Genomic DNA, 24839 nt, shown 5'->3' with positions numbered 1-24839 from the left:
ATAAAATACGGAACGGTTCCGTATTTCACTGACAGGAAAAACATTTTGTTTTCGAGATGATAGTTTCCGGATTCGACCATATTAACCTGTTAGGGCTAGGGGGCAGTATTTGCACAGCCGGATAAAAAAACGTACCCGATTTAACCATGGGTACTCTCCCTTTTCAAAACGTTTTGAAAGACAATGCAACCATCCCAATGGAATATTATTGAAGCCCTGGTTGAAAAAGCCCCTAAAGATTTATGTTATACAACGTTTGACATGTTTGAACGAACTTAAATATATATTTTTTGCTCATTCCTGACGACAAGTCAGACGCACACGGTACATTTTCACTAGCCTTCGGAGCGCTCTAACACCATTGGGAGATAAATTATTAACTTTTTTGAACAAAACTACATTTGTTATGGACCTGGGATTCCTAGAAGTGCCTTCTGATAAAGATAATCAAAGGTAAGGGATTATTTACAATAGTATTTTTGATGGTTGATCGTTTCAAGATGGCTCCAACATTTATATCCTTGACTTTTTTTCTGGGCATACCACGTCGTTTATTGCAAAGTGTGATTTCCCAGTAAAGTTATTTTTAAATCTGGCAAAGAGATGGCATTCAAGACATGTTAATCTATAAGTCTTTGAATGACAATATTACATTTTAACAATGTTTTCGAATAGTAATTTTGTAAATTGTAGCGCTGATCATCGGAAGCATTTGAGGGAAAAGATTTTCTGAACGTCATGCGCCGATGTAAAATGCTGTTTTTATATATTAATATGAACTTTATCGAACAAAAAATGCATGTGTTGTGTAACATGATGTCCTAGGAGTGTCATCTGATGAAGGTTGTCAAAGGTTAGTGCTGCATTTAGCTGTGTTTTGGGCATTTGTGATGCATGCTAGTTGCTTTGAAAATGGCTGTGTGATTATTTCTGGCTGGGTACTCTGCTGACATAATCTAATGTTTTGCTTTTGCTGTAAAGCCTTTTTGAAATCGGACAACGTGGTTCGATTCAGGAGAGGTGTATCTATAAAACGGTGTAAAATAGTCATATGTTTGAGAAATTGAAGTTATAGCATTTATGAGGTTTTGCATTTAGCGCGACGCGATTCCACTGGCTGTTGATTAGGGTGGGACGCAAGCGTCCCACTGGCCCAGACAGGTTAATGACCTAAGGCTCGTATTTATGTGTGTTATTATGTTATAATTAAGTCTATGATTTGATAGAGCAGTCTGACTGCGCGGTGGTAAGCACCAGCAGGCTTGTAAGCATTCATTCATACAGCACTTTTGTACGTGTGCCAGCAGCCCTTCACAATGCATTGCACCGTTTATGACTTCAAGCCTGTCAACTCCCAAGATTAGGCTGGTGTAACCGATGTGAAATGGCTAGCTAGTTAGCCGGGTGCGCGCTAATAGCGTTTCAAACGTCACTCGCTCTGAGACTTGGAGTAGTTGTTTCCCTTGCTCTGCATGGGTAACGCTGCTTCAAGGGTGGCTGTTGTCGATGTGTTCCTGGTTCTAGCCCAGGAAGGAGCGAGGAGAGGGACGGAAGCTATACTGTTACACTGGCAATACTAAAGTGCCTATAAGAACATCCAATAGTCAAAGGTATATGAAATACAAATCGTATAGAGAGAAATAGTCCTATAATTCCTATAATAACTACAACCTAAAACTTCTTACCTGGGAATATTGAAGACTCATGTTAAAAGGAACCACCAGCTTTCATATGTTCTCATGTTCTGAGCAAGGAACTTAAACGTTAGCTTTTTTACATGGCACATATTGCACTTTTACCTTCTTCTCCAACACTTTGTTTTTGCATTATTTAAACCAAATTGAACATGTTTCATTATTTATTTGAGGCTAAATTGATTTTATTGATGTATTATATTTAGTTAAAATAAGTGTTCATTCAGTATTGTTGTAATTGTCATTAATTCAAATCAACAAATACATTAAAAAAAATAATAATAAAAAAATTGGCCAATTAATCGGTATCGGCTTTTTTTGGTCCTCCAATAATCGGTATTGACGTTGAAAAATCATAATCGGTCGACCTCTAGTTACGGTGTTGAGTTTGTTATAACCAATTTGATGTGATTATGATATGCTATAGGTCAGGCCCTATTGGTCACGTGCTTGCAAAGCATACATGTGTCATGTAAAGAGAGCAATGGTTAAGGGAATAGGGAATGTTTTTCCTAAACAAATTAGGGATTTCGGTATCAGAACTTTTCAGTCAGAAATGGCTGTAATTACATTGCAGTTTCAGCAACAAGGACCGTGATAAACACTTGATGTTCTGGGTGATAGTCTGGGTGATTTATTCGAAGAAGAAAACAATTATATACAGTGCAGCAAGTCTGAGTCCGGCCAGCACAATCAAATCAACTGCAGTTGGACTACCTCTAGTAATGTGTGTGCGTCTTAATTATTTAATCAAACAGTGCGCTTAAAGCATCAGACAAGCTCAGTGAATACAGTTGATCTGATTAAAACAGACATCCTATATATGAAAAATAAGTTTAAAAACGTCAACCAAATGATTGGTCGAAAGAACAGACGACTCTCGGTCAACTAAGATTTATTTATTTTATTTTTTTACTCTGGAACAGCCCTGAGCCTTAGTCTCAAGTTGCCATGCCTCCCTTGGAGGTCTGGAGAATTGTATATTGCATAAACGGTTTGAATGGTCTGCTGGCTCCCAGAGGCAAGATTTTGATTGGACGTTACATTTTTTAAAATCCTCCCCCCACACTCACGTATATGTTATGTACTTCACTGTTTTCTGTCTGGGTAGTTGTTGCCTATACTAGTGTCAAGTGTTCGTTTTCAAGATATCAAGTGTGGTTGACAGTTTGCAATATATATTTATTGAAATTTAAAAGTGGATTACGCTGGTAAACAAGACATGAAAATGAACACCCGCCAAATGCGGATAGATTTAGGTATTGGTGGGTAAGAATGTGTACTTCGCCAGTCATGTTGGCAGGTGGTCAATTTGCAGGGCTCTACAGTGCGAGCATTACATTCGCATTTGTGAATAAAAAGAGTCAAAAGTGAAGTACGTGCGAGTTGCGATTTGTAGCAGAAAAATGCTTAAGTAGCTGTTTTCAAAGTGTTTCTGATGTTTTGTTTCATAGCTGCTAATGGCACAAAGAAATACAAATCGTACAACCACCTCACGTATCAACAGCTTTGCGAGTGAAGCACTGATAGATACATTTTTGGAGGCGCTGGCACAGGCATAAAAGTTGGTCTAATTTAAGAAAGTCAGCAAAGTGAGACTGTCAGTGTTTCTTGGCTATTTACAAGGTTTTGTTCACAAGCTTGGTTGTTTTTCAATGTTAGTTTGAATCTGTTGCTTCAACTGATAGCAAAGAGACATCTCTCTCACCCATACACTGAACCTTTTTGTCTTATCTGACACTTTGGTAAAAAGAAAAAATGAAATTGAGCAATATACCACATCACTCCTTACTAATAGATTTATTGTTTTGGAAACATTACAAAGCATGGTCAGTTTTTTTATGCATTTATGGTGAAAAAATATTTTGGCTGGTAGATTTTTCTCATCTACCTGCCACTGTGGCTTGTGAAAGAAAAAGTGCATTTTAGGCCCTGCTGATAAAGTCAAACGTCACAACACATTCTAAACCGCTCTGGTGACAAACCAACTTTTTTCATAATCTGCATTCATCCAGATGGCTGCGCTTTGCTACTACCAAAAACAGTGAAGATTGCCCACTATTTTGTAAAAAGCTAACTATACACTGTTTAGCTAAGTGAATTAAATGTCATCAGGTAGCCAACTTCCTATTAGCTAGCTATCATTGTAAATTAAAAAGTCTCCAAATGCATTTGTAGATAACAGCAATGGAAGCTGCCTAGTTAAAAAGGTTAAAGAAAAAAAGAAACAAATAAAAATAAGGAAGAAGGTGAATTTGCAGCTCCAGCTTTCAGTAAAGGGAGAGTGTAGGCTACTGTACTGGATAGGGCAGGTCATTTTGTGGGAGGACATCATGAAAAGATTCTCCAGTGCCAGTCCATGGAAGGGAAACTGAGGACTGAGCGATAACAGCAACATAATATTCAGTGCGGTCTAATTTTAGTATAATGAAGCCTGTTTCTTTGTGATGTTTTCTGTCCCCTGATATGGAAAGCTGTGAAAGCCTGTTATCAGATGAAGAGAGATGTCCCAAGAGACAGGTGTATCCTATATTTATTATAATTTTAATTTATTTTACTAGTCAAGTCAGTTAAGAACAAATTCTTATTTACAATGACGGCCTACACAGCGAAACCAAAACGACACTTGGCCAATTGTGCGCCGCCCTATAGGACTCCCAGGATCGAACCAGGGTCTGTAGTGAGGCCTCAATCATTGAGATGCAGTGCCTTAGCTTCTGAGTGGCGCAGCAGTCTATGTGCCATGGGTTATATGTGTAAGCCCATTTGTCAGCAATTGTTGTATTCAAAAATACAGTTAAACATCACAATGTATAAACCCATTACAATTGGAGGAGGCCCAACCCTGCTGAAGGTTTGCAGGGCTGTTTCAGCCCAGCAAATAACACACCTGATTCAATTTATCAAATCTAATGAGATGACAATCAAGAGTACTATTGCTGGGCTGGAATAGAAGTCTGCTCACCCAGTAGATTGTGGCGCAAGGTTGGTCACCGCTGGTATGTCGTTTTTCATAATAGCCTACTTGTTCCTCCTCAATTATCTATTGTTGTTTACACGAAGATGTCTAATCTGACATACAAGTTATTTGCTTATTTGCACATTTTGAAGTGATGTGTTGATTCTTAAGTGTTTAAACTTATTTTAAAGCTGCAATATGTAACTTGCATTATTTTTATGCTTCCAGTGATAAAGTTTAGTTTTAGTGTCTTACTTTTGTACACCAGCTTCAAATCAGCTGAAATTATTATTTTTGGTTATGGAAAATACATTTCACAGCAGTTTAGATGGTACAGTGATTATCTTAAGTACACTATACTTGCTTGTTTTGTCACAAACTGAAATTAGACGAACCATTAACTTTTGCAACCAGGAAATGGCAGAGCGATTTCTGCATATTGCACCTTTTAAGAGTTAAACTATTATTCCAAATGATCTAGTATCAATGTTGCTTAATCACATATCACAATTATACCAGATTTTGTACATGCCTTTTTAGTGCTGACAAAAAATAGCTTAGTGCAAATCCAACCCTTGTAATTTACAGTATGAAAATAACGAGATGACAACTAGACTACAGGAGATGAGCATTACAGGTAACATTTTATGAGGTTCATTTCATTCATTTTAGCAATGTTACATGCAAAATTACTGCAGTTGTTCTCATAGACAGTAAATGGTTGCTTTATGTATCACTGACCCTGGATAAGATAGTGACTGGACTAACACAGCTAAACTTTTATGTTAATAATATCCTGTTTTTATGAACATTTTGTTGGCTTTATAATCATGACAGAAATTTTACTCTAGTTAGTTATACCTAGGTAGCTTACAAGGTTAGCTGACTTTCTTCAAAACAAACCTCATTGTGGCTAGCTACTTCTTGTCCCTGATGCTAGCCTTTAGAGCCAAATATCACTTCAGAAACAGCTAAATTAAAAATATTGATATGGCCAGCATTGTCGACCATTTCTCCCCTCTTGCTGCAGCTTTAGCGCATCTCAAAATAACAGAGAAAAGCTGTGAAATCCAGCGTGCTACAAACGAACTGAAATGTTTTGTTACCAGTGTTTTGTAGACATTTTAGTCCTCAAGCACTGTTTCTCCTATGGCACTAATCTGGTGAGCACCTTCGGAGCTCTGCCAAGCAAGGCATTTGATTGGTTTGACGTGTTAGGAGGAGTCACTGATTTACACTAGGTTCTGACCCATCTTTAGCCGATTTCTGCCAAGGCATAGCCCCAGGCATCCCGTTATAGGGAAGCCAGAGGTGCGTTCAGTTCGCTTGAACGTTCGCTACATTGCGGAACGGTTTGTTGTGAGCGACACGTTTTTCCAAAACGTTATTGAACACAGTTTGCTCCCGTTTGGTGTGTGTGGCTTGAGGCAATGAGTGATGTATTTATAGGGCAGTTGGAGCTTTCAAGACAACTGGGAACTCGGGGAAAAAACTAGGTCAAATGATAAAGTCAGTGATCCCCCTCAGTTGTCTTGAACCCACTGAAGTCGGAGAGTTCCGGATTCCCAGTTGTTTTGAACTGGACAAGTGACCATGCTGACATCTTCCCCAACCCCTCCCCATTTTTCAACTGGTCGATCAGTATAGTACCGTTTCCATTCAATTGAACGTAAAAACATACTGAACGCAGCCCTGGTTCGCGAGGTGGCTAAGCTATCCTACAGATGGGTTGGCTGACAATGTCACAAAAAACGATGTGCGCGCTTCCATGTTGTGATTCTGGATGGCTAGATTGCTTGCAAAATGTCAAGAAACTGCCATGTGGTGAATCGTAAGTGGCTCGTTTCAAATTGTTATTGATACCATGTCTCGTTTTGACTGATTTCATGTCAATGCTAATAAGGCTAAAATTCTAGTTCAATAGCTAGTTAATTAACAACTAACGATGTATTTGTGAAACAACAAGTGGTCATTGTGCAAATGTATGTTTTCAAAACACAGTGGAGACAAAATACAGCTTACACGTTGTCAACAATCTAAGCCAACCTCATCCGTTTTGCCCCATGGGTTGGGCGCATCTCATTTTTGTTGCTAAACAACCAACCCATCTATAGAGCCTCTACATTATCCAACTTTTAGAAACGTGGACGTATACAAAACCAGTGTAAGGAAGCATTAAACATTGTTTGTCTTGCGAATTCCCACTGTTCTAGCTAACGTTGCTTAACTAACCAACTTCATCCTTGATACTGATATAATTACTTTACGTTGTGACTTTGGTGTAACCGGTTGGAATACAAAAATAGAGCTTACCCACTCGAGAAATAACACCTCACAATGGAAATATGGTTAGAAATTAGACATTCTTGACTGCTAAAATTAAAAGGGGTTTACAGTTGATTAATTTACCTTCCTTTTCTCTTCAGCCTTGCAGTTCAGCGACGGCGGCCATGACAGTCCCATCCGGGTACTCCGTTGCTGATTGACTGAGGTTGGTGAGGCATCTAAAGCGGATGAATATGGATTACCTGCTAGACTCGATTCAAGAGCTGTTCGAGCATTTAGAAAATAATTTTCCTATGCGACCGATTCAGAAGAGTCAAATTCATATGAAGACAATGTTCACAGGCCCGTGTTCTACATCCATCTGTTTCGCTAAATTATCATGGTAGTGCTTCCCATCCGAAACAGTTCCTGCATATATTATGACGACATTTTGTGACGTTGTGGTCTTCTGCAATGTTTTTTTCCGGCTGTTACATTTACATTACATTTAAGTCATTTAGCAGACGCTCTTATCCAGAGCGACTTACAAAATGGTGCATTCACCTTATGATATCCAGTGGAACAACCACTTTACAATAGTGCATCTAAATCTTTTAAGGGGGGGGGTTAGAAGGATTACTGTTCGTGCCATAGCACTAGAATGAATAGAACGGTTATCCCCATTCAATTGAATTATGCATAATGGATGGACTGGCGGCCATTGCAAGCGTACCCATAGTGGCAAAGCCGGAAGTGTACCCATCAATTTGGGCTGTGATTTGTTTTAGCAACTCAACGGACATAAAATAAATTACATTCCATTGCTGGAGCCACATCAGTTAGCATAAGTTAAATTAACATTCTACTGTACCATGTAAATTCTTGCGTCACAATACCAGGCAGCCATTGCAAGTGTACCCATGATATTCCATGTATTTTCTATTAATTCAATTTCTATGGTTTGTGCGCACAATTTATTTTTTTTCGAGGCAAGCGGAAGTTCGTAGCTGTAGTCTACACCCCGTCTGAGGGATCCTTCAACCAAACGTTTTGTTGTCTTTGAAGGAGAGACTCGTTTTCATGCAAATGTTTTCACCGGAGAAATACTGCACCAAACATCTTGGTTAGATGTAAAATTGCGCGACTAAAACCTCCTAGACAAAAAAACGTAAAATTGAATTCAGACTATTTTGAGGAAGTAACACCTACAGGCTACAGCGAATCAAGAGGGACAAACAGTACTATTGCCGACGTGCGCCTATTTGTCGATTGCATGAACTTCACAAAAATGTGATCAGGTTAATTTTTTGGTTATTGCATTACACGAACATTGTACAAAACAATATACAGATATCATACATAACAAAAAACACATTAAATAAATAAATCCAGAGACACAAAAAGTATTATGCTTTAGATAAGTTACATTTTTACAAATACTGTAGACACTTATTTGATAATTTGGTATTTATATATTTTTGGGATGTTATATAATATTGTAAATTGATTATAAAAATATTGAAAATAGTTGTTTACCCATGAACTTGCAATGAAATTAGTAAATTCACACTGTATTGGCAGTCACTGTGTGTATGTAAAATAAAAAGGAACATCAAATTTGGTAATGCTTATAGGTTTACCCATTTTATCACTAATATATATTTTCATGTGTCCAAAATATTTCACTATGTAAACAATCTCAGAATAAATGCTCTATAGTCTCATTTTCCAATTCACAAAAGCTGTGTTGCAAAATGTGACATTTTAGCACTTATAGATGCAATGAGTCCTAGATCATGTGATTAGAGTGTCATGATGTTTGACTGCAGTGAGAGAGGCCCAACTCAGCGGGGGGCGGTGGCCTCAAGATGGCGTCATGAGAGGGTGAGGAACGATTTTAGGGTTTTCTCACAAAGTTTATAGTTTTAGACTGCAGTTGCAATTTGTTTTTTTTTTCACACAAAAAAATGAAATCTAACCATACAATGTAGCTATTTTGAATAATTTTGTAATTAATCAAACCATTGAAATATATTTTTGACGATTTCCAACTAACAAGCTAGCTATCGAAAAGTTTCAGCGTGTGTAGTTAACTTAAGCCTTCTAACGTCTTCATAGCTAGTAGCATGGAATCAGGACATGACCAAACTGTTGCTGAGATAATGGATGTTGAAACTTTCAAGGAGAAAAGAGGCATTGTTGAAACTCACTCATATGCTTGCAGTGTAAAAAAGGGGGGTGAATGTGATCCATACCCAAATACCCCAACCAAGGAGCAACTTCCAAAGAAGCTGAGAAGTGAACCATCAATGAGCCAGCTACAGGACAACATCGTCCGCATCCTCACTGCTAAAATCAAAGAGAGCGCAGATGACATCATGGATTTGGTGAAAAAGAACACTATCAGTATCGTTAACCTGAAGAAATCGATTGAGTTCAGTGCTGAGGAAGTAAAAACTCTAAAGCAGCACAATGCAACATTGAACATTCAGGTTGCAAAGCAGGAGAAGAAACTCACTGAAATGGAGTCAAAGGTAAACGAGAATGACCGGTATAGTCGGAGATGGAATCTTAGAATTTATGGAATAGCAGAAAAATCTGACGAGAACATCAAAGCAAGAGTGAAGGACATTTGGAGGGCAATAGGAGGAGTGAAATGTTGTTGCAGGTTCTCTGGATGTAGTGCACCGCCTGGGTAGGCTGAGAGATGGGGAAGACAACCAGCCACCACGAACAGTGATCATGAGATTCATCTCCAGGACAGCGAGGGATATGACATGGAAAAGTACAAAGAAAAATTACTATTTAAAGAAAAACAACCTGAGGTTCAAGGAGGATCTGACAGCGTTTGACAAAGAAGCTCGGAATCGTCTGTGGCCGATGATTGAGAGAGCAAGGAAGGGAAAAGTGCATACTTTGCGGAGCTAAGGCTTTTGTTAATGGAAGGGAAATTCACGCTGACGCCTAGCTTGTTGACTGCTGGATTTGTTGAGTGAGTTGTGCAGGACTGAGTTTTATTTGCATCTGATAATACTTTATATTTCTTGAAGAAAGAGCATTGTTTGTGTGAGCCTTTTTTATATATTTTTATATATTTTTTTACGGCAGGGAAATTCACACTGACACTTAATGTTAGCTTGATAGCTATTTGTTTTACCAATCTATGGTACAATGTTATTTGCAATTGTATAAAAATATATATATATATAATTTAGGTCAACCACTTGCGTGGTGCAAAGGACTGTTTTTATTTGCAACTAGTAAGAACGTTTCTTTTTGTGAGAACCCGATTCATGTGAATGTATACAAGTTTAATATTATTCATACAATAAAAGTGATAGTAAATGTCCATTTCTGTTTTTTCTATTAATGCCAGGGGAATCCGTAATATTTTTAAAAGGAAATCTTTATTTTTGTACTGTAAGAGTGCCGACTTTTATTTAATTCAAGAAACTCATGCCTGTTCCACAGATAATGCGTTTTTGGAAGTGTCAATGGGGGAATAATATTTGGTTTTCATTTGGTACTAATCGGTCAGCAGGTGTCGCTATTTTAAAAGGCAACTTTAAGGGTCATATATTGAGTCATGAAGCAGATAATACAGGGAGATGGATTATACTATTCGTAGATGTCAACCATGTTCAATTCATTGATGTAAATACTTATGCTTCCTATAACAAGTCAAGTAACTGTATTTTATTTAGAGACATTGAGAGGAAAATAAGTAAAATTGTCTAAATTTCCATTGGCCAAAGTAATATGGGGTGGAGATTGTAATACAGTATTACATAATAATCTAGATAGATGGCCTCCTAAGGATAGCAATTCTGTTTGTGAGATAAGGAATATATGTCCAAGGTTAGGTGTTCTAGATATTTGGAGACATAAGAACCCAGATAAGATGATGTTTACATGGAGTACTAAAGATTTATCTATACAATCCCGTATTGATTTCTGGCTGATATCTGAAGATATGGCTGACAAGGTTGATACAGTCTTGATTGAACCATCGATTTTAACAGACCACAAAGGGATCTCAATAAAGATAAATATGCATGGTTTGTCAATAAAAAAAAGTTACTAAAGGTTACTGGAAAATGAACAAGACTTTACTAGAGAATGAAGTATTTAAGAAGGAAGTAGCAGGAATTAATGATAAATACTGGAATTGTGCCTGTGTTATGAATCCGTTTGGAAATTACTGGGAGCTAATGAAATTTGATTATAAGGCTTTTGGCTATTTCAATGGGGAAAGAAATTGCTCGTGCCAAGAGAGAGAAAGAATATGACATCATAAAGGGAATAATGGATTATACTAAAAAAAGTTAACTAACTAATCAGGAATTACTGGAGCTATTATCATTGCAAATGCAGTTAGACTGTATCTACGAGGAAAAGGCCCGGGGAGCGTTTGTAAGATCAAGACGAAAATGGATGGAAGATGGAGAGAAAAATACAAATATTTCGTTAATTTAGAAAAAGGGCAGGCAAAAATACTTCCATATGTAAATTAATGATTTATAATACTCCCAATGAAAATCCAAAAATAAATCTCTCAGCATGTTGCCCAGTTTTATCAGAATCTGTATACATCAGCCCAGCCAACTTCCAATATAGATATTTTCTTAGACAATGTAGCAAGCATTGCTAAGAAGATAGATAATGATTTCAGAGGTTTTGTGATGAGTTATCTGAAATTGAGATAAAAGACTGTATTGAAAGCCTTAAGGACAATAGGTCCCCTGGAAATTATGGTTTAATAAGCAAGTTTTATAAAGCATTCAATGATAAATTGATTCATTTCATTCTTGCTATGTTTCAAGAAACAATAGAAAAAGGGGAGTTACCGGCTTCCTTATTAAAGCAAGGTGTAATTACTTTGATTCACAAACCTAATACGGATACTCTTTATATAGACAACTGGAGACCCATTAGCCTGTTGAATAATGATGGAAAATTATTTGCCCTTGTATTTGCTAAGAGGGTGAAACAAGGCTTGCATCATATAATTCATGAAGAACAATCTGGTTTTATGCATGGTCGACACATTAGTAATAACATCAGGTTGATCTTAGATATGATTGACTATAATGACCTCATCCTTGATGATAGTTTTCTTATGTTTGTTTATTTTTATAATGCTTTTGACACTGTAGAACATTAGCTTTTTTATATAGTGGTTGTTCTAGCTCTGTAAAATTAGCTCACGGGACATCCCAAAGATTTGATATTGGCCGTGGCATTAGGCAGGGCTGGCCAATTAGTCCATTTGTATTTTTATTGGTTACTGAAATTATGGCTCTTCATATCAAGAAAGGGAATTTAAGGTGTTTCAGCACTTGGCAAGGAATTTAAACTATGTCAACTGGCTGATGATACCACCATATTTTTAAGAGACAGGAATGAGGTTTCTAAAGCAGTTTCCAGTATTGAAGACTTTTCCTTAGTTTCGGGTTTGAAAATGAATATCAATAAGTCAGTCTTATTTCCACTCAAGGATTGTGTTTTACAGGAAGTATATGGTATCCCAATTAAAGATAAGGTTACTTATCTTGGAACTGTTATATGCAAAGATGAAAAACAAAGGAGTGAATTAAACTTTAACCCCATTATTGAGAAAACAAAGAAGAAATTAAACCTTGGGTTGCTGAGAGATATTTCGTTATACGGTCGGGTTTTATTGTCCAGAGCTGAAGGGTTATCCAGATCAGTTTATGTCTCGTTATCACTTGAATTATCCCCTAAAATGGTAAAGGACTTAGATAAGATTATTTATAATTTTATTTGGAGGAACAAGCCTCACTATCTATGAAAATATATTCTCACTAATACCCATGAACAAGGAGGTATTGAGGTTTTAGATTTCAATACTCTAAATAATACTTTAAAATAAATTGGATTCTGAAGTATGTTAAGATCAGAACAGTATTTGGAATGTCTTCCCTAAGTATTTATTTGACTGTTGGTGGTTTAGAAATTTTGCTTCAATGTAATTTTGATATTGATAAAATCCCAGTAAAGTTGGCCAAATTCCATAAGCAGGCAATTTTACCTTGGATGTTAGCGTAAAAACACAATTTTTCCCTCCACAGATACTTTATATGGAACAACAAAGATTTATGATTTAAAAATAAGTCTCTTTTTTTTTTTTCATAACTGGTTTGAGAACAAAATTATTTTGGTTGGTCAGTTACTGAATGAGGATGGATATCTACTCTCATATGGGGAATTTCTTGATAAGTTTTAAATTCCAATAACCCTGAAAGAATATGCAATTGTTTTTGATGCGATTCCAAGGGAGGTTGTATCTCTTTTAAATTCCTCTGTGGTTGATGTAAGTAACATAAATTTACATGAAAATATATTAATTGGCAATATTAACATCAAAGATATATATGCAGTAATAAACAGATCAGGAATATTGTTTGTGATACTACAATTCCCTCAGCAAGATTATTTTGGTCAAATATCTATGGTGAAATACAATGGGGGAAAGCATGGAAAATTGCTCACAGATATTGTATCAGTAACAGGGTAAAGGAAGTTTCATTTAAAATGTTAAATAGAATTTATCCTGTGAAACATGTTTTGGAAAGATTCAACCCGAATATTGACAATAAATGTGATTTCTGTGGAATGGAGAAGGAGACCATTTTGCATTTGTTTTTTGCCTGTATTTATAGCAGAATGTTTTGGATTGACATACAGAATTTTGTTACAAAATAAATAGGACCGGTTGTACTATTTAATTGTTTTGATATAATTATTTATTTCAGAAATTCTGACGTAGATAAAGATGTAGTATATTTAATTAAACTGCTAATAATACTAGGTACATTTCATATTCACAAATGCAAATAGTCTAATTCAAAACCGAATTTTTTCACTTTATAAATGAATTTAAACAATATGGCACTACTTTAACTAAAATGAAAAACAAAAAAGCAATTAAAACTTGTTGTATTATTAATGAATATAAGTTGCTTATTTAGGATTCCTGGCAATGTAAATAGTTTGTATGTATGCTTGTTTGCATGTGATTATTCCTATTTTATTTGTTGATATTTGTTAATAAAAAATAAAATAAAAGGCCCAACTCAGCGGAAAATCTGTCTCCCTCCAGCAGGTGGCGTATTTCATTGTTTCGCCCACCAAGCAAGGAGTTTTTGTATGGAGGCCAATGTAAGAGTGTTGAATTTGGTCCACATAAAATGAATGGCTTATTTGCTACGTGAGGTTTATTTGATCGAATAGAAGTTTTGTAATCCTTTATGTTGTTACGGGTGTGCTGATATAAGTAGGACACGCAACTTTTAGATATAAAGTGTTTTATCAGAGTTGTCTCGAGATGGCTATGCATATTCATGGCATGTGGCTAGTAGCATAGCGTCTCTCTCCATTGAATATAGGTGGTTGATGTCAACAACCCTCATTGAATATTCAGAAAAGGATTGCAATAATGAGATGTATCCAAATAAAATGTTATTTGTCACATGCGCCAAATACAACGAGTGTAGACCTTGCCGTGAAACGCTTACTTACAAGCCCTTAAGCCAAAGAAAGTATAGGCGGGAGCTAGACAGAGTGCCACTTTGTGTACAACAAATTCCATTGTTAGGGCGGAGAGACATGTATCTTTTCAGTATATCCATAAACTTTGCTGCAGTCGACTGCAAGTTTCTGCAGTTGCTCTTCAACTTCATCCTGTATTGTGGGAGGCTCTATTTTCAACCAATCATTAAGGTGTTTTTGTTTGATCCATGTGAACGTGACCTAAGACATGACTGAATCAGGCTAGAAGGGACTAGCAGGGAACCAGCTTTTGTAAAATGAATGTCAGAATTGACTTTTCGTAACAGGTTATGGGAACTTAAGCATCAGGTTAGGAGAATTCACTTAGCAGGTTAGGAGAGATAGGTTAAGATGAGTTAAAATGCAAAAAAAAGCTACTTATGATGTTCATTTGACAAAAGATGGATCCCTTCTAGCCATGACCATATACAGTGGATATGTACAAATGTATTTGAGTCTCTCTCTAACCATTTAACTGTACAATGTACACACAAATATTTTCAGTTTGTAATTGTGTAATATGGGGTGTTGGAGACATGTTTATTTCAACATTATAAAGAACAATTTTAATAAGCAATAGTGATGAGCAATTCATACTTTTTGAGTTTTTTTTCGGTTCGATTATTAAAAAATAATCACGGTTTTAGATTTAGATAAGAAAAATATTAAGTTCACTATGCATTATGAGGGTTGAATGCTGTAACAACACAGAATAAAACAATTGCTAACAGTTCCATGATGGTGGTTACTGCCCATTGCTGATTATTAGTTATTAAACATTATTTATTCACATTACTTTAATAAAATATTTGTTGTTGTGTAAATTACATTAATTTGTTTCATCTGATGACTTTATTATTTCATTCCAAGTCATCATCTCATCTCTATAGAGCTATGCTATCTGACAAAACCACTATTTTAGTAGTTTTAAACAGAAATGCACTTTGATGGTTCTTTGCTCAGTCGATAGATAATGTTTGCCTGGAGTTTAACACCCTCTGCTAGTTCCAGTTATAAAACAATAACTTGAATGAAATACTTTAAAAAAATAAGCCAGTTCCACATGATTTGGAGACTTTAGAAGCTGTGGTCAAAATGTGCTCTTTGTACAGTACTGTAGTAGTTATACAATGTATTCAAACTTTCCTTTGTGACGGACAGAAACGTAGTTTTTTGTATATTAGAATATTTTTTTAAATTACATCCGAAATCAATACAGTATTTTAATATTAGGATTTGCTCTGACCTCCAGTTTGTGTGCACCTGTTCTAAAAAACCCTTGCCTTGTTAGCACAATTATCCCCAGTATGTCTTTGATAGGGGTGTGCCGAGTATTTGGACAAAACCATTATTGTTACCGATATTAGGACTTTGCAGAACACATATGTATAGATTATTAACATCATTATCCGGTGATTGTAAAACGTTTCTGAAAACAGAATTTCTCAAGTCGACCTCAAGTTTAACAAAACATTGTTTTTGACATTGTCACATAAGTCGCCATTGATGATGGATGTAGTCCTATCCCCCAGCACTAGTGGTAACTATACAACTCTTATCTCCTTCTTTCTCTCTCTGTCTCCCTCACTTTGTCACTCTCCCCTTCTATCTTTCTCCCCCTTTCTAAGTATAGTATATTAGATTTGAGTTTTGGACTTAGTCAAGCATATGTTCTCTGCCTAACTTTCAGATTCACGTTTAGATAAATGCTTTGTTCATAAAGTATTATCTTGAAATATAAACTGTTCTATTGCCTTCTTTAATGTTTTCATCATCTATGTTAAAAGGGAGGTTCATCAAAAAAATACATTTAATCTCACTAGAACATTTTCCTTGGCATTAGCCTTCACCAGAGACAGTTTTTAGGTTGGTTGGATAAGTATTTAGTTTAGCTCATCAGCGAATTCTACTTCTCCCTCTCCCATAGAAACCCCATTTCATAAATATCATATCACATCATAAATACCTTCGAAAGACACCACCGGTGCCTTCAATCACTGCAATAGCCCTTGTAGTTAAAATCTCGATAAGATTACTTTGCTAAAATATTTACCTAGCCTAATATTTCCCAATGATATCGGTGATTTTTTTCATTAAAATCCAGGAAGTAATTTTCGATTGAGCTGCGACTTGGGTCAGAGTCAGAACTTACTTACTCTTCCTCTTGGTTCAAAGATTTGTATCAACCAGATGACACAAACTGAAGAAAACATTAGCTCTAATAGGTCGATTTTTGTAACATGTTTTAAAGCAAAACAGATCGTTTTGCTTTAAATGACGAGACAACATTTGTTGCATAAAGTGAGGATAAATACATATCGTTTTTCAGATAAGATCGTAATTGTCGCATTTTGAAAATAAAATTGCAGAAATCTAAATACTGATAACTGTCTCTGGTAAAGGCTAATGCCTAAGCAAATGTTCTAAGGAGGTTAAAAGTATTTTTCGATGAACCACCCCTTTAAGTAAGTAAATGTATTTGAATTATAAAACCATTCTCGTTCTCGTCCTTTCTGCCGTGACTCAAGTTGTTTGCTTGCTGTACGTCTTTAGATAGTTTTAGTAGTTAACGAGAAATAGTTTTTTGAATGTGTTTTGCATAATCCAATATGGCGCTCTATAAATTATAACACTTATAAGACAAATTATCATTGTACTACAATATGCATTAAACATTTACATTAAATTAAGCAAAACTGCACATGCATACAGTATTTTTCTGCTTTCTGTATTGTTACAATGTTAATACACCTGCTTTTCAAATTGTGACAGTTTGTGACTAGTGTGGATCTACCAGCCATGTCTGGGAACACACAGTATGACAGACAGTTAAAGAGATTTAATACAGATTCATTCAACCAACTCCTTCCAACTTCTAATCATATTGTTTTACTTTTGATCTCAATTCTTCATATTCTTATCATCATGCTTAAACCAAACACACACACCATTAGAAACTGTGTTTCCTCTCTCACCATTGTGAGTTCTGAAGATGGGTGTGGATCCAATATGCCTTGTATACTGTTGTTTAGGGCAGCTCTCATTGATTTATTGCCCCACCCCCCACACATGCGGAGACCGCACCGAGCTTAACTGGCGCCTCCAGAGATGCAACCTCTCTCATCATCACTCAATGCCTAGGTTTACCTCCACTGTACTTGCACCCTACCATACCCTTGTCTGTACATTATGCCCTGAATCTATTCTACCACGCGCAGAAATCTGCTCCTTTTATTTTCTGTTCCCAACGCACTAGACAACCAGTTCTTATAGCCTTTAGCCGTACCCTCATCCAACTCCTGCTCTGTTCCTCTGGTGATGTAGAGGTTAACCCAGGCTCTGTGTGTCCCCAGGTGTTCTCATTTGTTGACTTCTGTAACCGTAAAAGCCTTGGGTTCATGCATGTTAACCTCTTGGCGTTCCCCTAGGATAGGGGACGCTAAAGCGATTTTTGAAAAAAATTCGTGCCCATTTTAAACGGCCTCCTACTCAAACTCAGAAGCTAGGATATGCATATAATTAATACTTGTGGATAGAAAACACCCTAAAGTTTCTAAAACTGTTTGAATGGTGTCTGTGAGTATAACAGAACTCATATGGCAGTCAAAACCCCGAGACAGATGGAAACAGGAAGTGGAATTCTGAATTGCGAACTCAACTTCATCACGTTGCCTATTAATCACACCGTGAGCTATGGTTCATTGAGCACTTCCTATTGCTTCCACTAGATGTCCCCAGTCTTCACAAATTGGTTTGAGCCTTCTACTGTTAAAATTGAATGAATGAGACGCTGTGGAACGTGGTCACACGGAGAGGCCATCACCATTATGACGCCGGCGCCCCTGGTTACCCTCCCCTTTTGAAATGTTTTGAAACACAATGCAATCGTCCCCCTCGAATCTTATTGGCTCTCTTGTTGAAAAACGCCCTGAAGATTTATGTTATACAACGTTTGACATGTTTGAACGAACCTAAATGGGGAAAAAATGCATTTTCTCGAAATGGCTGTTCCGTGGCCGACGAAGCATTTGGATCAGCCTTCAGACGCGCTAACAAGAACAAGCTCTTGGAATATAAAGGAGTCATTTTTTTGAACGAAAATACATTTGTTGTGGACCTGGGATTCCTGGAAGTGCTTTCTGATGAAGACAACCAAAGGTAAGGGATTATTGACAATAGTATACAAGACTAGATGTGATATGTGATTGTTCCAAGATGGCTAGCCTATTGCTATTGCTAGCCTATTGTTCTGAGTATCGCATCCCCATTTATCGCAAAGTGTGATTACCCAGTAAAGTTATTTTTAAATCTGGCATTACAGGTGCTTTCAAGAGATATTCATCTATAAATCTTAGAATGACAATATTACATTTTAAAAATGTTTTCGAATAGTAATTTAGTAAATTGTAGCTCTGTTTCATCGGATGCATTTGAGGGAAAATAGTTAGTCAATGTTACGCACCGATGTAAAATGCTGTTTTTATATATAAATATGAACTTTATCGAACAAAAGAATGCGTGTATTGTGTAACATGATGTCCTAGGTGTGTCATCTGATGAAGATTGTCAAAGGTTAGTGCTGCATTTAGCTGTTTTTTGGTTATTTGTGATGCATGTGGTTGGTCGGAAAATGGCTATGTGGCTACTTTTACGATATACTCCTCTAACATAATCTAATGTTTTGCTTTTGCTGTAAAGCCTTTTTGAAATCGGACAACGTGGTTCGATTCAGGAGAGGTATATCTATAAAACGATATAATTGGATTTTATTTATTTTTTTAATTATTAAATTTTGTTATGCTAATGGCGATATGATTTTTCGCTGGATGTGAGGCCGCACAGGGGTTAACATTAGCAGCCTCCTCCCTAAGTTTGTTTTATTCACTGCTTTAGCACACTCCGCCAACCCTGATGTCCTGTGTCTGAATAATGGCTTAGGTAGGCCACTGAAAATTCTGAAATTTCCATCCCCAAATACAACATTTTCTGTCAAGATAGAACGGCTAAAGGGGGCAGAGTTGCAATCTACTGTAGAGATAGCCTGCAGAGTTCTGTCATACTATCCAGGTCTATGCCCAAACAGTTCAAGCTTCTACTTTTAAAAATCCATCGCTCCAGAAATAAGTCCCTCACTGTTGGCCTTGTTATAGACCCCCCTGTTGCCCTGGACACCATATGTGAATTGATTGCCCCCCATCTATCGTCAAAGTTCGTACTGTTAGGTGATCTAAACTTGGATATGCTTAACACCCTGGCAGTCCTACAATCTAAACTAGATGCCCTCAATCTCATACAAATGATCAAGGAACCTACCAGGTACAACCCCAAATCCGTAACCATGGACACCCTCATAGATATCATCCTGACTAATTTGACCTCTAAATACATCTCTGCTGTTTTCAGCCAGGATCTCAGTGATCGCTGCCTCATTGCCTGCGTCCATAATGGGTCCGCGGTCAAACGACCACCCCTCAAGACTGTCAAACACTTCTGCAAGCAGGCCTTTCTAATCGACCTGGCCCGGGTATCCTGGAAGGATATTGACCTCATCCCGTCAGTAGAGGATGCCTGGTTGTTCTTTAAGTGTGCTTTCCTCACTATCTTAAATAAGCATGCCCCTTTTGAAAAATGTTGATCTAAGAACAGATATAGCCCTTGGTTCACTCCAGACTTGGCTGCCGTTGACCAGCACAGAAACATCCTGTGGCGTACTGCACTAGCATCGAATAGTCCCCGCGATATGCAACTTTTCAGGGAAGTCAGGAACCAATATACACAGTTATGAAAGCAAAGGCTAGCTTTTTCAAACAGAAATTTGCATCCTGCAGCACTAATTCCAAAAAGTTTTGGGACACTGTAAAGTCCATGGAGAATAAGAGCACCTCCTCCCAGCTGCCCACTGCACTGAGGCTAGGAAACACTGTCACCAACGATAATTGAGAATTTCAATAAGCATTTCTCTTCAGCTGGCCATGCTTTCCACCTGGCTACCCCAACCCCGGCCAACAGCTCTACACCCCCCGCAGCAACTGGACCAAGCCCCCCCCCCCACTTCTCCTTCACCCAAATCCATACAGCTGATGTTCTGATAGAGCTGCAAAATCTGGATCCCTACAAATCAGCTGGACTAGACAATCTGGAACTTCTCTTCCTAAAATTATCCGCCGCCATTGTTGCAACCCCTATTACTAGTCTGTTCAACCTCTCTTTCATCTGAGATTCCTAAAGATTGAAAGTGGCCACGGTCATCCCACTCTTCAAAGGGGGAGACACTCTAGACCCAAACTGTTACAGACCTATATACATCCTGCCTTGCCTTTCTAAAGTCTTCGAAAGCCAAGTTAACAAACAGATCACCAACCATTTTGAATCCCACATTACCTTCTCCACTATGTAATCCGGTTTCCGAGCTGGTCACGGGTGCACCTCAGCCACGCTCAAGGTCATAAACAATATCATAACCGCCATCGATAAAAGACAGTACTGTGCAGCCGTCTTCATTAACCTGGCCAAGGCTTTTGACTCTGTCAATCACCGTATTCTTATCGGCAGAATCAACAGCATTTGGTTTCTCAAATGACAGCCTCGCCTGGTTTACTAACTAATCAAATCAAATTGTATTGGTCACATACACAGGGTTAGCAGATGTTAATGCGAGTGTAGCTAAAATCTTGTGCTTCTAGTTCCGACCGTGCAGTAATATCTAACACCGTAATCTAATATTTTCACAACTACCTTATACACACAAGTGTAAAGGAATTAATAAGAATATGTACATATAAATATATGGATGACTGATGGCCGAACGGCATAGGCAAAATGCAGTAGGTGGTATAGAGTACAGTATAAACATATGAGATGAGTAATGTAGGGTATTGTGGCAGACCAGGGGGTTTGGTCAAGACGTTTACCCATATCAGACACGGACAGAGAAGGATAAGCTCAGTTAAGGGTGTTTATTTAAATAATAGATCAAAAAGAAAATGATAGGGCTCCCCTATGAGACCCTCTCCGGGATGCCGTCTTCTGGTATTCCGTGTCTGGCTGTATCCTGTCTGGCACAAAACTGAACTCCCTCTTCTTACCTCTGCAACTGTCAACAATACCACGGGAGTCCTTTCTTCCCCCATTCCTCCCGTGTGCTGCCCTTCTGGCAGCTTTATGGGCCTTGCACAGCTGGTGAGCAATCCGCCCTTGATTACTCACCAGCTCCCAATCAGCCCCAATTAGTCCTGGCTGGAGAGCCTGTCAAGACCTGGCACATCCAGCAGATGGAGCCATCGCCTCGATGTATACTCCATCTGTTACCAGGCCTCGGTGAGTCTCCCCCTGGTGGCTGACCTGCTGTACGCCACAGTATGTAAACATTATATAAAGTGGCATTGTTTAAAGTGACTTGTGATACATTTATTGCCGCCTTATCTCAGCTCACTGGTCACCATAGCAACACCCACCCGTAGCATGCGCTCCAGCAGGTATATTTCACTGGTCATCCCCAAAGCCAACATCTCTTTTGGCCGCCTTTCCTTCCAGTTGTCTGCTGCCAATGACTGAAACGAATTGCAAAAATCACTGATGTTGGAGTATGTATCTCCCTCACTAACTTTAACCTCTCTAGGGGGTGTGGGACGCTACCCTCCCACCTGGCCAACATCCAGTGAAATTGCAGAGCGCCAAATTCAAAAACAGAAATACTCATTGTAAAAATTCATGAAACATACAAATATTATACATCGGTTTAAAGACGAACTTCTTGTTAATCCAACCACGGTGTCAGATTTCAAAAATACTTTACGTCGAAAGCACACCATGTGATTATCTGAGAACAGCGCCCATCAGACAAATCATTACAAACAGTAACCAGCCAAGTAGAGGAGTAACATAAGTCAGAAATAGCGATAAAGTTAATCACTTACCTTTGATGATCTTCATATGGTTACACTCACAAGACTCCCAGTTACCCAATAAATGTTTGTTTTGTTTGATAAAGTCCCTCTTTATATTCAAAAACCTCCATTTTGTTAGCACGTTTTGTTCAGTAATCCACTGTCTCAAACAACATCCGGTGAAATTTCAGAGCGTGAAACTCAACAAAACAGAAATTCTCATAATAACATACATAAAAGATACAAGTGTTATACACCAGCTTAAAGATAAACTTCTTGTTAACCTGTTAGGGCTAGGGGGCAGTATTGACACGGCCGGATAAAAAACGTACCCGATTTAATCTGGTTACTACTCCTGCCCAGTAACTAGAATATGCATATAATCATTGGCTTTGGATAGAAAACACCCTCAAGTTTCTCAAACTGTTTGAATGGTGTCTGTGAGTATAACAGAACTCATATGGCAGGCCAAAACCTGAGAAGATTCCATGCAGGAAGTGGCCTGTCTGACAAGTTGTGTTTCATCTTGGCTCTTTTTATTGAAGACTGAGGATCTTTGCTATAACGTGACACTTCCTACGGCTCCCATAGGCTCTCAGAGCCCGGGAAAAAGCTGAACGATATCGAGGCAGCCTCTGGCTGAAACACTTTATCGCGTTTGGCAAGTGGCCGATCAGAGTACTATGGGCTTAGGCGCATGCCCGAGTCGACCCCATGCTTTATTTTCTTTTGTCTGTTTACCTAAACGCAGATTCCCGGTCGGAAAATTATCGCTTTTTTATGAGAAAAATGGCATAAAAATTTATTTTAATTAAACAGCGGTTGACATGCTTCGAAGTACGGTAATGGAATATTTAGAATTTTTTTGTCACGAATTGCGCCATGCTCGTCACCCTTATTTACCCTTTCGGATAGTGTCTTGAATGCACGAACAAAACGCCGCTATTTGGATATAACAATGGATTATTTTGAACCAAACCAACATTTGTTATTGAAGTAGAAGTCCTGGGAGCGCATTCGGACGAAGACAGCAAAGGTAATAACATTTTTCTTATAGTAAATCTGACTTTGGTGAGTGCTAAACTTGCTGGTATAGCTAGCCCTGTGATGCCGGGCTATCTACTGAGAATATTGCAAAATGTGCTTTCACCGAAAAGCTATTTTAAAATCGGACATATCGAGTGCATAGAGGAGTTCTGTATCTATAATTCTTAAAATAATTGTTATGCTTTTTGTGAACGTTTATCGTGAGTAATTTAGTAAATTCACCGGCAGTGTTCGGTGGGAATGCTAGTCACATGCTAGTCACATGCTAATGTAAAAAGCTGGTTTTTGATATAAATATGAACTTGATTGAACAAAACATGCATGTATTGTATAACATAATGTCCTAGGGTTGTCATCTGATGAAGATCATCAAAGGTTAGTGCTAGCATTTAGCTGTGGTTTGGGTTTATGTGACATTATATGCTAGCTTGAAAAATGGGTGTCTGATTATTTCTGGCTGGGTACTCTGCTGACATAATCTAATGTTTTGCTTTCGTTGTAAAGCCTTTTTGAAATCGGACAGTGTGGTTAGATTAACGAGAGTCTTATCTTTAAAATGGTGTAAAATAGTCATATGCTTGAAAAATTGAAGTTTTTGCATTTTTAGGAATTTGAATAACGCGCCACGGGATTACACTGGCTGTTGAGTAGGTGGGACGCAAGCGTCCCACCTAGCCCATAGAGGTTAATCCAACCGCTGTGTCAGATTTCAAAAAGGCTTTACGGCGAAAGCAAACCATGCGATTATCTGAGAACAGCGCCCAGCAGACAAATCATTACAAACAGTAACCAGCCAAGTAGAGGAGCAAACAAAAGTCAGAAATAGCGATAAAATGTATCACTTACCTTTGATGATCTTCATATGGTTGCACTCAAGACTCCATGTTACACAATAAATGTTCGTTTTGCTCGATAAAGTCCCTCTTTATATTCAAAAACCTCAGTTTTGTTGGTGCATTTTGTTCAGTGATCCATTGGAACAAAGTGCGGACACAGCAGGCAGATGCTCCCGGTCACGCACAAGACTCATGTCTGGAAATTTCCACTGTCCTCTCATTGAAAGTGGTGTTTCTCCCTCATTTTTCTAAATAAAAGCCTGAAACAATGCCTAAAGACTGGCCACATGTAGTGGAAGCCATAGGGACCGTGAACTGGGTCATAAGTCTTTGTATGGTGGATAGGCTTTCAATGGAAAAAACAACGATTTCAAAATAATAGCTGTTCCTGGATGGATTTCCCTTAGGTTTTTGCCTGCCATATCATTTCTGTTATACTCAGACATTATTTTAACAGTTTTGGAAACTGTATAGTGTTTTCTATCCAAATTGACCAATTATATGCATATCCTAGCTTCTGGGCCTGAGTAGCAGGCAGTTTACTTTGTGCACGCTTTTCATCCAAAATTCCGAATGCTGC

The 24839-nt window shown here is 37.9% G+C and overlaps 1 protein-coding gene across 2 annotated transcripts in view; it reads right to left on the bottom strand.

Annotated features, from left to right (window-relative positions):
• The window catches only part of LOC106578366 (zinc finger protein 518A), a 32040-nt gene extending 24708 nt beyond the window's left edge, over positions 1 to 7332 (bottom strand). For both annotated transcript variants that reach the window (XM_014157085.2, XM_014157084.2), the window contains exon 1: positions 7063 to 7332. The gene's annotated coding sequence lies outside the window, so the exon portion shown is untranslated. The remainder of the gene's footprint in view (positions 1 to 7062) is intronic.
• Between the last annotated feature and the right edge of the window lie 17507 nt (positions 7333 to 24839).

This window comes from Salmo salar, chromosome ssa19, assembly GCF_905237065.1.
Source record: "Salmo salar chromosome ssa19, Ssal_v3.1, whole genome shotgun sequence".
NCBI classification, from domain to species: domain Eukaryota; kingdom Metazoa; phylum Chordata; class Actinopteri; order Salmoniformes; family Salmonidae; genus Salmo; species Salmo salar.
This window is presented reverse-complemented; position numbering and strand designations above follow the sequence as displayed.